This window comes from Cervus canadensis, chromosome 27, assembly GCF_019320065.1.
Source record: "Cervus canadensis isolate Bull #8, Minnesota chromosome 27, ASM1932006v1, whole genome shotgun sequence".
Classification (NCBI taxonomy): Eukaryota; Metazoa; Chordata; class Mammalia; order Artiodactyla; family Cervidae; genus Cervus; species Cervus canadensis.
The window spans coordinates 801,429-817,149 of record NC_057412.1 but is presented as its reverse complement, the minus strand read 5'-3'; the positions used below and the strand labels follow the sequence as shown (position 1 = coordinate 817,149).

At 44.0% G+C, this 15,721-nt stretch overlaps 1 long non-coding RNA gene across 1 annotated transcript in view; it reads left to right on the top strand.

The window, feature by feature from the left end:
- Positions 1–13,937, top strand: part of LOC122428844 — a 29,125-nt gene extending 15,188 nt beyond the window's left edge. Inside the window, exons 2-3 of the long non-coding RNA XR_006265831.1 lie at positions 12,720–12,900; positions 13,813–13,937. This is a non-coding gene — a long non-coding RNA (uncharacterized LOC122428844). The remainder of the gene's footprint in view (positions 1–12,719; positions 12,901–13,812) is intronic.
- The last annotated feature ends 1,784 nt before the right edge of the window (positions 13,938–15,721 follow it).

The window sequence follows — 15,721 nt, the reverse complement described above, 5'->3', positions numbered from 1 at the left end:
CAGGCTCCTCTGTCCATGGGATTCTCCAGGCAAGAATACCAGAGTGGTTTGCCATGCCCTCCTCCAGGGGATCTTCCTGACCCAGGGATTGAACCTGGGTCTCCGGCATTGCAGGCAGATTCTTTACAGTCTGAGCCACCAGGGAAGTCCTTGAACGTGTATAGCCCACAAATTTATTAGTTTTAGAGGAGATACATTGATTTTGCTGGAGTTGTTGGGCCAGGAGGTTCTATAAAGTCCAGCCATGCTTCCCTGGACCCTTCTCTCAGGTCCTCTTATTACTCCATCACAGTGATGGGGATCCACCTTGTTCCAATAAACACTTATGAAATAAGTGATATAAAGTGACCAGGGCTGATGAAAACTGATCTCAAAATGTATGTGTTTCCTTTACTTGATCTGGATGAAAATAAAAAATATCAGGTCTTAGACATTGCAAAGTTTAATCAGGAAATCAGAATCTACTCTGTCTTTTTTTAATTTATTCATTAAAAGTTTTATTTATTTATGGCTGTGCTGGGTCTTTGTTGTTGCATGTGGGCTTTCTCTAGTTGCTATGAGCTGTAGCTACTCTCTAGTTATGGTGCATGGCCTTTTCATTGCAGTTGCTTCTCTTGTTGCAGAGCACGGGCTCTAGGGTGCTCAGGCTTCAGTAGTTGCAGCACGTGGGCTTAGTAGTTGAGGCTTAGCAGGCTCTAGGGTGTGGGCTCAGTAGTTGTGGAACACGGGCTTAGCTGCCCTGCGGCATATGGGATCCTCCCGAACCAGGATCGAACCCGTGTCCCCTTGCATTAGTGGGCAGATTCTTAACCACTACACAACCAGGGAAGTCCCACTCTAACTATTTAAAATAGAGGATATTTAATACAGAAAATTGGTTACACAGCTGATGAAAGTTCTGAGAAGCCAAGCAAAGGGAAGTGAAGGAATCCAAAAATCAGCAAGAGCAGGAAGCCCCCAGTCCCTTAGGCTGGGGACTCAGAGGAAGGAGGGGTGTTAGCAGAGTCAGGAGCTGAGTCACCCAGCACCCATGGTGGGCGCATCTGGTGGAAGCTGGAGCCATGCTGGAGATGCCGCAGCTGCTGAGACAGCCTGTGAAGCAAAGAGAGGAAGAGGGTGGCCCCCTGGGTTCTCCCTTCCTCCTCCTCAGTCCCTTTCCAATGATGTCCTTCAGCCAGTTGCACCAGGAAGACTGGAAAATACAATCAACAGAGGTTTGTTTCCATGTGATCAATATAGGGGAAGGAGGAGTGGATGGACACGTCACTCCACTTGGAATACGGCAGGACTGACTGTTGTCAAATATGGAATTCATTGAACTGTTGGAACTCTTGCCCAGCATCTTGACCAGCCACAGTAGGGCAACTTTCCTTCTGAATCATTTATTTGCTTGATTGTGATATGCCACGATCATCAATTCAGACAAAGCAAATGCAGACTTTTATCTACCACATGGAATAACGGTACTTGGCATCATCTACCTGTTGTGGCTGCCTGGGGCAGTGTGGTGGTTCTGATAGAGGTTAAAAATGGAACTAGGGCCTCTAAGAAAAGGATCACAACTTTCAGAGATCCTCTTCTGCTCAGGGATTGTGAATTTTGGATGGAGGCTCTTTATTAAGCCATACTGGTTCTTTCCAAGGAAAGGTGTATGCCTTTGGATAGTTGTACTGACTTATACTCTTTAGCTATACTAAACAAGCCAGGCTTCAGCAATACATGAACCGTGAACTTCCAGATGTTCAAGCTGGTTTTAGAAAAGGCAGAGGAACCAGAGATCAAATTGCCAACATCTGCTGGATCATCAAAAAAGCAAGAGAGTTCCAGAAAAACATCTATTTCTGCTTTATTGACTATGCCAAAGCCTTTGACTGTGTGGATCACAATAAATTGTGGAAAATTCTGAAAGAGATGGGAATACCAGACCACCTGACCTGCCTCTTGAGAAACCTATATGCAGGTCAGGAAGCAACAGTTAGACATGGAACAACAGATTTGTTCCAAATAGGAAAAGGAGTATGTCTAGGCTGTATATTGTCACCCTGCTTATTTAACTTATATGCACAGTGCACCATGGGAAACCCTGGGCTGGAAGAAGCACAAGCTGAAATCAAGATTTCCAGGAGAAATATCAATAACCTCAGATATACAGATGACACCACCCTTAGGGCAGAAAGTGAAGAGGAACGAAAAAGCCTCTTGATGAAAGTGAAAGAGGAGAGTGAAAAAGTTGGCTTAAAGCTCAACATTCAGAAAACTAAGATCATGGCATCTGGTCCCATCACTTCATGGCAAATAGATGGGGAAACAGTGGAAACAGTGGCAGGCTTTATTTTTTTGGGCTCCACAATCAGTGCAGATGGTGACTGCAGCCATGAAATTAAAAGACGCTTACTCCTTGGAAGGAAGTATGACCAACCTAGATAGCATATTAAAAAGCAGAGACATTACTTTGCCAACAAAGGTCCATCTGTGGTCAAAGGATGGTTTTTCCAGTGGTCATGATGGATGTGAGAGTTGGACTGTGAAGAAAGCTGAGCACTGAAGAATTGATGCTTCTGAACTGTGGTGTTGGAGAAGACTCTTGAGAGTCCCTTGGACTGCAAAGAGATCCAACCAGTCCATCCTAAAGGAGATCAGTCCTGGGTGTTCACTGGAAGGACTGATGCTGAAGCTGAAACTCCAATACCTTGGCCACCTCATGGGGAGAGTTGACTGATTGGAAAAGACCCTGATGCTGGGAGGGATTGGGGGCAGGAGGAGAAGGGGATAACAGAGGATGAGATGGCTGGATGGCATCACCGACTCGATGGACATGAGTTTGAGTAAACTCCAGGAGTTGGTGATGGACAGGGAGGCCTGGCATGCTGCGATTCATGGGGTCGCAAAGAGTCAGACAAGACTGAGTGACTGAACTGAACTGAACTGAAAGTAATATGGTCAGGAAAATACAGCAATTATTAGAGCAATGATACATCTATAACATGAATCTTTCATGGGAAAATATTCATGTTGTGAACTGTAAATGCTTTCCTTTTTCTGCACTGATCCCCTCCTCCTCCATGTTACCCAAAAATTGAGCTTGCTTCTTGGTGGGTGTTCAGCCAAAAAACACAACCAAGCCAAAGATCAGGAGAAATAAGGATTTATTATTACTTGCAGTAAGTAAGGAAAACACTGAAGATCTTTCCCAAAGCAGTGTCTCCCTGAACAGAACACTGGGGAAGTTTTAAGCTAAGTGTTAGTCGCTCAGTTGAGTCCGACTCATTCCAACCCTATGGACTGTAGCCGTGCAGGTTTCTCTGTCCATGGGATTCCCCAGGCAAGAATACTGGAGTGGGTAGCCATTCCCTTCTCCATTTAAGCTAAGGGTACATGCATATTCACAAACAGGCTTGTGTTGTTGACAGAGTTCAAGCTTTAGTGGATTGAAGTCATGAGGTTTAGAAAAGGTCAACACCATCATCTCTTAAGTTCCAGCTGATCTGGTGGTTGAGCCTTCGGGCTAATATTTAGCATTGAAACAGAACTGGGAGTTTTTGTTGTTATTTAGTTGCTGAGTCAAGTCCAACCAGTTTTGCAACCCCATGGACTATAGCCCACCAGGCTCCTCTGTTCATGGGGTTTCCAAGAATAATGGAGTGGGTAGCCATTTCCTTCTCCATGGGATCTTCCTGATACAGGGATTGAACCCTGGTCTCCTGCATTGGCAGGTGGATTCTTTACCACTGAGCCACGTGGGAAGCCAGAGTCTTTACAACTGATACTTTATCTTTGCTATGGTTACTTCTCTTGCCTGAAACCAGTAGTTTTATTTCTGTATTCTTTTGTTCCTCTACGATTAGTAACTACTGAGACCTGTTCAAGGGCAAGCACTGTGGTCAAGCTTAGATCACAAAATGGCTTAAGGCAAAAATGGCTTCTCTTCTGTGAAGAAAGCCATTCCAGTTTCTCTTTTTCCAGGAACTCCCTACCCTATCTGCTCATACTTACTTTCTGGCACTGCATCCCGTGTTAGGCTCATCTTGTATATTTCCTGCTCTATTCCTACGTCAGCCATTTCTCTAAGGAGCCCTATATCCTTATATTGGAGAACAGCTTTAGAAACCAAGATCTCGGTGCTAGATGTGCTCACTTTGACCACTCTTCATCCATCCATCCATTTCTTAAGCATATACCTTTCCCAGTGCCGTCTTGGACAACACTCCAGAGCAGAAGAGACGAATGAAGTGTAAATAATTCTATTACTGCATGGCCCAAGAGAAGCACTGTCCATGGGTATGCATAGAGCTCCACAGCAACTGGAAGATGAAAGGCGATTTCCAGTTGGAGACCCATTTCACAGAAGTCTCTGTTTTTGATTCTAGACTTTACCTCTTATCTTCTAGGTCCATATCTTAGTAGCTTGGCTCATATCTGCCCTTCTACATTATAGTCTGGTATATCAGCCTGAGCTGAGTTTAAATTCTGGTTCTGTCACTTATTAGCTGTGTGGCCTGGAGCCTGTGTCTTCACGGGACTGCACCTCGGTTTCTTCATCTGTAAACTGGGGATGGTGATGCCAATAGGACCCACCTTTGGAGGCCTTTGGGAAGATTCAGCAGAAGGCATGTGGAATGCCTGGCACAGTGTCTGGCACAGTCAGGAACAACGAATGCTGACAAGCAGAATGACAATGAAAACTGGATTCCCTCTGGAGACAGCATCACCTTGAGTGTGACTTCTTAGGACAGAGATGCAGATGAGGCTGTAAAGGCAAAGCCCAGGGAGTGGCTGCCGGACGGGCTGACTCCCGGGGTCACAGTCAGGTCTGTCCTGCAGATGACACTGTTTTTGAGATGTGAACCATCAGTGACAGGGGTCTTGGGGTCACCTGGTGTATGGGGGCTCAGCACAAAACTTAGCACCAGGGGGACGAGACAGCTGTTGCCACTTTCTCCCACCACCGTCTCTGTGATTCATGCTTATCAGAATGCGTTAACATAGCCTCAGATGTCAATGGATGCTTGATGTTCCAGAAGGAATCTTCATGCTAGGGTTTTCCACCAGAGTTGCCTCCCCTGACAGTGATGATGAGCCTATCAAATGCTTCCTGTGAAGAAGGAATTCATAGGGCCAGGACTCCATCTCAGGCCTGTCTGTGCTGATCGTTTTCGGCTGCCTCTCCAGTGGACTCTGAACTCTCTGCTTAGTGCCTGTGGGAATGACAATGGAAGGATAAGACCCCCTCCAGACAGGGGAATCTTGAAGATCACATCCAGGTTACTCATTTCCTAAGAGGAAGCATACCGTAATCACCCCTGTCTCCGGACAGGTCATAAACTTTTTCCGTATCTATCAGGATGAAATCACAGGCTTATCGATTATTAACTGGTTGGAATGTAACTGCGGGCTTATTGATTATTGACTGTTTGAACACATAACACGTGAATGATGGGGTTATTGTAGTTGTATTTACCCTACCTTTGTTTATGTAAGTCTCAAGGGAATTGAGGTGGTGGGTTTGGACACGTACACATGGGGTAGGTGGAGGGTTTGGACACATACACATGGGGTAGGTGGTGGGTTTGGACACGTACACATGGGGTATAAAAGATTTTCACAAATGCTGGACGGGGTCCTTGGCTAAGAGGAGACTCTGCCTTGGGCCCGCTGGTGTAATAAACTGCACTCCACTATCTGCATTGTCCTTCTGAGTGAGTCTGTTTCCCGGAAAGCGTGGCTATAACACCTGTTCTGGAAGGAAAAAGGTATTTAAACTAAGGTGCTCCAGAGAGTCTTGAGAACTTTTAGGAGCAGGTGAAGCATAGATGTCATGAACTTTCACTGGGACCAGGTGTGTCCCCAAAGTCTTAAAATAGAGCTTACTATGAAGGTTGTAGTTGTCTCACGTGATGTTTTTCTTTAACTTGAGAAACATCTAGATTAGTGATCTCAAGGTGTGGCTCCTGGACCAATAGCATCAACAGCCTCTAGAAACTTGTTAGAAACATAAATTCTTGGGTCCCATCCCAGACCTACTGAATCAGACACCCTGGACGTATGCCTTGCCTCCTGCTCCTGCCCATTACAATCTATGTTTTAACAAGCCCTCTGAGTCAGATGCCAGATAAAGCTTAGAAATCGTTGATCAAAAAGATGCAGGAGTCTCCCAAACATTCAGCCTTAAAACTAAAGGTGTTTTGAGCTCTGAGCACCTGAAGAGAGGACTCTCGCTAATGTATGACACTCAGTAGGTGCACATTAAGTATTTATTGAATGAATGAATTTAGAAATACTGAAGCGGTTAATATTCAAGACACTGACAACAGCAAGTGCTGGGGAGGATTTGGAGCAAAATGAACACTCACTGATCGCTGATGGGAACGTGAAATGGTACAGCCCCCTTGGGAAGTCAGTTTGACAGTTTCTTATAAAACTAAAGATGCTCTAAGCATACAATCCTGCAGTACCACTTTTTCATACTTACTCCAAAGAATTAGAAACTTATGTCCACACAAAAAACCTGCACAGGTAGGTTTATAGCAGCTTTATTCATTAATTTCCCCAAAGTGGAATCAACCAAGAACTCCTTCAGTAGGTGAATAGACAAATAGCGTGGTACATCCAGACAATAGAATATTATTCCACAGTTAGAGGAAAGGAGCTATCAAACCACGACAAGACATAGAGGAACCCTGAATGCGTATCACTAAGTGAAAGAAGCCAATCTGGGAAAGCTACATTCTATTTGAGTCCAATGGTGTGACATTCAGGAAAAGGCAAGACTATGGAGACAGTAAATAGGTTAGTGGTAATCAAGGGCTCGGGGAAGTGTGGGATAAAAAAGTGGCTCACAAGAGGATTTTTAGAGCAGTGAAAACACTACTTTGTATGGTACTACAGTGGTGAATACATATCATTATACGTTTGTCCAAACACATAGAAAGCACAGATAAAGAATGAGCCCTTGTAAGCTATGAAATTCAGTTAATAATGATGTATCAACACTGGCTCATCAATTGTAATAAAGGGACCACACAAATGCAAGATGCTATCATCAAGCCTTAAACACATTAGCATCAACCCTCCAGATACACATGGAACTGATTTAAGAGCATCTTGTTTCCTTGGAAGCATAAATTCCTTAGTCTCTTTTTCAAAGGGGAGGAGTCTTCTTTCCAAGAAGAAAGAGAAAGAAATTCTTCTAGCTCTTAAGGGGTTGGTGCAGTGAGCCAGGAAGAATTGTGCCTGTCCCCTTTGTGAAAATTCAGACCCCTGGGGCATGCTTTGGGAAATCAGTGGGTGAATTTTGACAGTTGGGCTGTTCTTGGTACCTTATTCCTCATGGGGACCAATCAGTCATTCTGAAGACGTTCAGTATTTCCTTCAGATGATAAGTAAGAGCTTCTCTGTGACATAACCACACTGCACAGGTATAGAAACGTTCCAGTGATACTATGTGGCTTTTTAATCTTAAAGAATTCATGGTGCCTCACCAGTGCTGGCAAAGGGGGTTTGCTACAGAAACAATGGAAATGGTAGTAGAGCACCATCTTTCTTTAGGGTTGGACTCAGCTAAGATTCTATACTTTTAGCCAGAGAGGGCTGGGGACAGTTGCAGCCAATGTGATGTAGGCACATGTTGTGGGTTGGGGCTTCCAGGTAAACTCTTTAAAAGAACACAGAAAAAGAGGTGAAGTGTGAGGGAATAAATTGACATGCATCTTTTGTCCTCCATCTGTCTCTTTCTTCTGCTTGGAATGCTGATGCGATGCTGGAAGTGGAGTTGCCACCATGTAGCCATGAGGTGACCATGAGTGCAAAGTTCACAAACTGAGGATAGGCATACAGAAAGATAGGAGAAATGTCACTTTTAGAAGGTGTTGTACTGCTTCCATACCAGTCCTGCACTATTTACCACTGAATTTTATTTTTTACATGATGGAAAAAAAATAACCCTAATTTGTTTAAGTTGATATTTTGGGAGTTTCTGTTACTTGCAGTCAAATCTCGCCTCTAACTGAATGAGAGGTATTTGCAGTTGATGCTTGTGGTTGAGAGCACAGACTTTGAGGTCTGCCTGACCTGGTTACGTGTTCTGCCATGTGTCTTTGAGCATACTCAACTTTGGATACTTCATCTGTGAAATGGACTCAGTAGCACTTCTGACCACAGTATTGTTTTAAGGATGACTTGAAAGAACATATTTTGATGACTATTAGCACAATGTCTGGTGCATATTAAGGACAGGATAGATGGTAGTACAAGACTGGAGTTGCCTCCCACCTCAGGTATGCAAGAATTAAAAAAAAAATAGAGCAGGATCTGAGTGTTGTCTTAGACACGCTGAGTATTGTACAACTTCTGGATTTCATTGTCATGGGCTAAATCAAAGTCACATGACGTCAAGTGGATATTCCCAGACCTAACCCCAGACTGTTATTCACTCTCACCCACTTCTAAGTCTTGATGCCTACAGATTCCTCTGGGAAATAACCCCCACTCAACACAGGACAGTCATGGACAGTCAAGCAGAGGGAGCAGCCTATGATTCCTGCCCCAAGGCCACCTCTGATGGCACCAGAAGTAGACATCCAACCTGAAGGGGTACACACTGTAGGCTGGCCAGCGGCCTGGCAGGGGTCCTAGTGGGACGATTCTTCCCACAAGGGTCAATAGCTCTGCTGGCTAGACACGCTTCTGGAGGGACCTCAGTGCTGCCTGGCAAGCTGGTTCCTTGTCACTGATCCATACACTCTCCTACCCTCTGAGATGGCTGTCTTGAATGTCTTTATCTCCTCTCAGGGCTTTCCTGGTAGCTCAGATGGTGATCCCTGGGTTGGGAAGATCCCCTGGAGGAGGGCATGGCAGCCGGTTCCAGTATTCTTGTCTGGAGAATCCCCGTGGACAGAGCAGCCTGGCGGGCTACAGTCTATGGGGTCACAAAGAGTCAGACAAGACTTTTGCATCTTGCTCTGTGCAAACGTGCTCTAAGGTTCTCATCTTGAAACACGTGACTTCTCTGTGGTCCAGTAGTTGAGAATCTGCCTTCCAATGCAGGGCATGTAGGTTTGATCCCTGGTCAGGGAACTGAGATCCCACATGCCCCAGAGCAACCAAACCCGCGCGCTGCGACTGGCGCGGCGTCACAATGGGAAGTCTACGTGCCGCAATGAAGACCCAGTACAGCCCCGGCCCGAGCCCCCAGTGCCCTCCGCCCGCTCCCGCGCTTCCGTTCACAACCCGCTTCTGCCCTGTCCTCACCTCCAGTCCCGCTGGATTTCGCTCAACAGGCTTCTGTCTCCACTGTTCCAGGGACACTGCTCTCGTCACCCAGTGGTTTCTTCCTTGTTGAATCTGGTGGTCAGTTCTCAGTCCTCAGTTCATTCACACTTCTAGTAGCCTCTCACACAGACGATTATTCCTTTTGGGAAAAAGTGTCTTCACTTGGTCTCCTCAGTGTGAAAAATGGACAAGAATAACACCTTTATGATGTGGTTAGGGCAAGGACATTATTTTGTTTTCAGCAATATCCCCAGCACCCGGGACAATAGCTTTCATGTATGAGGCACAGAGTATCTGTTGAATGGATGAGTCCGGATCAGGGGTAGCAAAGTACAGCCAACAGGCCAAATCTGGCCCACTGCCTGTTTTTTATAAATAAAGTTTTATTAGAACACAACTGTGTTCATTTGTTTACAGATTGTCTAAGCCTGCTTTCACACATTCCACAAGTTGAATAGTTGTGACAGAGACCACGTAGCCCACAAAGCCAAAGATATTTACTGTCTGGCCCTTTACAGAAAAAGTTTGCAGACCCCTGATTTAGACAATTATTTCTATTTCCAGTGTGTGCTGTATGTGTGAGACCCTGACTACAGATGATCAAAGAGACAAAGCTCACAAAAGAAATCACAGTGGGTCGTATGGCAGTTCTATTTCCAGTTTTCTAAGGAATCTCCACACTGTTCTCCATAGTGGCTGTACTAGTTTGCATTGCCACCAACAGTGTAAGAGGGTTCCCTTTTCTCCACACCCTCTCCAGCATTTATTGCCTGTAGACTTTTGGATAGCAGCCATTCTGACTGGCGTGTAATGGTACCTCGTTGTGGTTTTGATTTGCAGTTCTTTGATAATGAGTGATGTTGAGCATCTTTTCATGTGTTTGTTAGCCATCTGTATGTCTTCTTTGGAGAAATGTCTGTTTAGTTCCTTGGCCTATTTTTTGATTGGGTCATTTATTTTTCTGGAATTGAGCTGTAGGAGTTGCTTGTATATTTTTGAGATTAATCCTTTGTCTGTTGCTTCGTTTGCTATTATTTTCTCCCAATCTGAGGGCTGTCTTTTCACCTTGCTTATAGTTTCCTTTGTTGTGCAGAAGCTTTTAATTTTAATTAGGTCCCATTTGTTTATTTTTGCTTTTATTCCAATATTCTGGGAGGTGGGTCATAGAGGATCTTGCTGTGATTTATGTCGGAGAGTGTTTTGCCTATGTTCTCCTCTAGGAGTTTTATAGTTTCTGGTCTTACATTTAGATCTTTAATCCATTTTGAGTTTATTTTTGTGTATGGTGTTAGAAAGTGTTCTAGTTTCATTCTTTTACAAGTGGTTGACCAGTTTTCCCAGCACCACTTGTTAAAGAGGTTGTCTTTTTTCCATTGTATATCCTTGCCTCCTTTGTCGAAGATAAGGTGTCCATAGGTTCGTGGATTTATCTCTGGGCTTTCTATTCTGTTCCATTGATCTATATTTCTGTCTTTGTGCCAGTACCATACTGTCTTGATGACTGTGGCTTTGTAGTAGAGTCTGAAGTCAGGCAGGTTGATTCCTCCAGTTCCATTCTTCTTTCTCAAGATTACTTTGGCTATTCGAGGTCTGCATATGACCCAGCAAATCCATTTCTGGCATACACACTGAGGAAACCAGATCTGAAAGAGACATGTGCACCCCAATGTTCATCACAGCACTGTTTATAATAGCCAGGACATGGAAGCAACCTAGATGCCCATCAGCAGACGAATGGATAAGGAAGCTGTGGTACATATACACCATGGAATATTACTCAGCCATTAAAAAGAATTCATTTGAATCAGTTCTAATGAGATGGATGAAACTGGACCCATTATACAGAGTGAAGTAAGCCAGAAAGATAAAGACCATTACAGTATACTAACACATATATATGGAATTTAGAAAGATGGTAATGATAACCCTATATGCAAAACAGAAAAAGAGACACAGATGTACAGAACAGACTTTTGGACTCTGTGGGAGAAGGCGAGGGTGGGGTGTTTAGAGAGAACAGCATCGAAACATGTATGTTATCTAGGGTGAAAGAGATCAGCAGCCCAGGTTGGATGCACGAGACAAGTGCTCGGGCCTGGTGCACTGCGAAGACCCAGAGGGATTGGGTAGAGAGGGAGGTGGGAGGGGGGATTGGGATGGGGAACACGTGTAAATCCATGGCTGATTCATGTCAACGTATGACAAAAGCCACTACAATATTGTAAAGTAATTAGCCTCCAACTAATAAAAATAAATGGAAAAAAAAAAGAAATCACAATGCCCTCTCTCACCCATGGACATCATCAGGGTGTGTCTGTAGCCTGGGTCTGCGAAGGACTCTCTGCGGTGAATAATTCAGTGGTAATGGGAGAGTGGGAGAAATGGAAGTGAATGGAAAAAGAATATTAACCTTATTTTTATTAATTAATTTTTATTGCAGTATTTGTGCTCAGTTGTGTCTGACTCCTTTCTGCCTCATGGACTGTAGATTGCCAGGTTCCTCTGTCCATGGAATTTTCCAGGCAAGAATACTTGAGTTGGGTGCCATTTCCTACTCCAGGGGATCTTCCCAACCCAGGGATCAAAGCTGCGTCTCTTGCATATCCTGCATTGGCAGGTGATTCTCTAGCCCCTGGTGCCACCTGGGAAGCCCTTATTGGAATATAGTTATTTTACAATGCTGTGTTAGTTTCTGCCATACAGTAGAGTGAATTGGTTGTATGTGTATGTGCATCTCCTCTTTTTGGATTTCCTTCCAATATTAACCTTACAATCATTTTATACCATGCATTTTGCATAGTTTATTTCAGTTCATCTGCACTACCTTCTCCAATCTACGAATGAGGAAGCTGAAGCACTGGCAGACTAAATGTTTCATGAAAAGCCATGCAGAGCTGTGAAGTATTGGGAAGGGGGTGCCAAGGCCAGTCCTGGGATGGACCCTGGCCAAAGTGGCAGTGATGATGGCAGCAAACACATGGGGCCTCTGAAGACGTGCAGGCACTGTTCTCAGTCCATCCCATCCACTGTGGGGAAACTAGGGCACGGGAAGAGTGACCAGCTCCCCCAAGGTCACCTGGCCCTGGCCAAAGGCAGGGCCAGGACTGGACCTGGTAGTTTTGTTTTGTCTGTGTTCCCTTCCACTTTACCATAACGTGTACTAGGTCCTCAATGAATAGTCATCGAGCTAGTGGATTTGAACTGGAATTTCCTGGCTCCTGGCCCAGAACCTTTGCCACTGTCTGGCACCAGCCACCCATTGAGGGCTCAAAGGACTGTGCAACATTTTGCTCAGAGCAGAGCTGAAGGCCACCTAACTTGTTTCTGCAGAAATTACTAGAACTTTTTAGAATTTATTCATCCTCTATCTATATTTTCATCTCTCTTGGTACGCTGCCCACTCCCTTGGGGAAACTATAATTTCCATAACTGATGATAACATCTGTTTTCAGACATGTGAATCGGTTGCAGAAATGTGTGTCAGCAGCGAACTAAGCCTCCAAGCTTCAAGGAGGTTTCTTACAAAAGTCGTCGGGAGCGGCTTTCTTGCTCAGTCCTGCCGAGATTTTAAAATTGTGCAACAAAATATATTCTCCAGTTGACGGTGTGTACATCATGGCTCTCCAGTGGGAGGTGAGTTTTCTTCCTCTTGTGAAAGTTACTTCACCTAAAATATGGGATTTGATGTATATTTACCTTCCAAAATTAGATAAAACCATTATAAATTTTACACACACTGGCCATCCTTCAAGACTAGGACAGAGCTATTTGAGAAAGGAGGCATTCTGTATTCATTAAGGCACATTTTCAATTTATTGCTGGTGGGGAAAGAAGAAAGTGACATCTTTCTTAGTTATTTCTAATTCCCATAAAAAACAAAGAGTACTGCAGACTGGGTGGCTTGAGCAACAACATTCGTTATCAGTTCTGGAGACTGGGAAGTCCAAGATGAACGTACTGGCTGGTTCGGATCCCGGTAAGAGCTGTCTTCATCACTTGCACATGGCCACCCTTTTGCTCTGTCCTTGCTTGTCATCGGTGCCTGCATTTGGGGCACCATTTGGGGCACCTTCTTCTTAGCAGGCCACTAATCCTATTTGACTGGGACCCCAGTTTTGTGAACTCATGTAACCTTTACTTAGCTCCTAAAAGAACCACTTGGGGGTTTGGACTTCCAACATATGAATTTTTTTTAATTTAAATTAAAAAAAATTTTATTTTGTATTGGAGTATAGCCAATTAACAATGTTGTGAGTTTCAAGTGGACAGCAAAGGGACTCAGCTATACATATAGGTGTATCCATTCTCCCCCAAACTACCCTCCCGTCCAGGCTGCCACATAACACTGAGCAGAGTTCCCTGTGCTATATAGTAGGTCTTTGTTGGTTATTCATTTTAAACACAACAGTGTGTACATATTGATCCCAAACTCCCTAACTATTCCTTCCCACCAACCTTCCCCCCTGGTAACCATAAATTTGTTCTCTAAGTCTGTGAGTCTGTTTCTGCTTTGTAAATATGTTCATTTGTATCATTTCTTTTTAGATTCTGCCTGTAAGGGAATCTGGGGTCCTCCTGTGGCTCAGCTGGCAAAGAGTCTACCTGTAATACAAGAGACCTGGGTTTGACCCCTGGGCTGGGAAGATCCCCTGGAGAAGGGAACAGCTACCCACTTCAGTATTCTGGCCTGGAGAATTCCATGGACTGTATAGTCCATGGGGTCACAAAGAGTCACACACGACTGAGATACCTTCACATATAAGGGATATCATATTATATCTCTCTTTCTCTGTCTGACTTACTTCACCCAGTATCCAACATATGAGTTTTGGGAGGACAAAATTTAGTCCTCTTCTCATCCCTGAGAACCTCCCCTTGGGACCTGACACTATGGAAGTTTTTTGTTAGTTGATTTTGTGAATATGATTCAGTCTGGTTTTGAGTCTACATTAAAGGTGCTTCTATATAGGAAAACCTCCATCGATTTGCTTTAGCTTCAAGTCCTTGTACCCAGGAGGAGAAGTCAGGTGTACCAGCAGCAGTTAATCATCTTTGTGATTCTTCTGTATGGTAATAATAATGGAGGTTTTCTTTTAACAACTGCATAAGAGATACCAGGTGCCATCTTAAGAAGTCAGTATCTTGAAGCACTTTATCTTATCTTTTCATCTTCTTGAGAACCTATGATGGATGGGGCTGTATTTATTTTTACTTCCATTTTGTAGATGAGGAAACTCAGGTTACAGAAGCCGAGTGATTTGCTCAAGAGGACACAACTAGGAAATGACTCAGTCTGTATTTGAACTGAGTACAAACTCCAAGGAACTCTTCTGACCACATTCTTTTGTCCCCCATTTGGCCAGGACATTTTTACTTCCAGAAACATCAGTCCACAATCACCAAGAATAATGGTTCAACACAATCCTTTAGACGAATCTCTAGCTGAGAAAGAAGCTGATTCATTTTGATCGAGTTCTTGCTTCCATACAGATTTATCTTATTCATTTTTGAGGCCATGGGACACCTTTCTGAAAAGTCGCTCATAACTTAAAAACATTTGGCTTTTTATTAGATGTTTAGAAGTTTCTGGAAAGATCCACTTCTGAAAAGAAGCAGTGGAGGATCAGAACAGTGCTGCTTCCTCATTCTGTAATTTCTTTTCATGGCTGTCCTCTCTCATCTATGTGGAGGGGACCCTGAGAAAGTTTTATGGCATTTTTTTAAAATGAAAATTTCCCTCACTTTTCAGAAATGCAAAGGAAAAACGATCACAGAAAATGTTTTTCTTTTCTTTCTCAGTTCTGTGTTGCAAGTAGTATGTTTTTGTCATGATTAAAGTCATTTTTCTCAAAGGCGTCCAGCTGTTTGAACGCTCTGGGTCGGAAGCAGGGAAAGGAATGGAAGGATTGCTTCTTCCTTCTTGAAACTAATGTGGACAGAATTCTGGCTGCACAGACCTTAGAAATAAACAGTGATAGAGGCGAGAACATATGATCCAACAGGTTACCCCTAGTTAGTAGAATTAGGGAGTTTATCTCTTTTTTTCCCCTCTAAATGTTTATACTTAACGGGAGAATTTTCCAGCTCCCTGAGAAAACACATTTATTTCCCCAAGGAAGATAAGAGTGCTTATTCTTTGCAGTGTCTATTCAACTGTAAAGAAGCCTTGCAGGTGGAAAGAGGCCCTCCGATTACCAAGCGGCCCATCTCAGAGCATCCAGGCTGGCTTTGTTGTCCGTGCCCACTCATGTTATGAACTGTACATCAAATAGTTAACTCTCTCCTGCTGCCCACCTTCCTGGAGGATGGGAGGATGGAAGGAAGCTGCCGGTACAAAATCATGTGGCAACAATGACAACCACTTGGCTTGTTTAGAGGTGCTTGTGCAGAGAGAACCACACAAGAAAACAAAGGCGTGAGAGTATGTGAACTTCTAACTCTCTTCCCCACATAC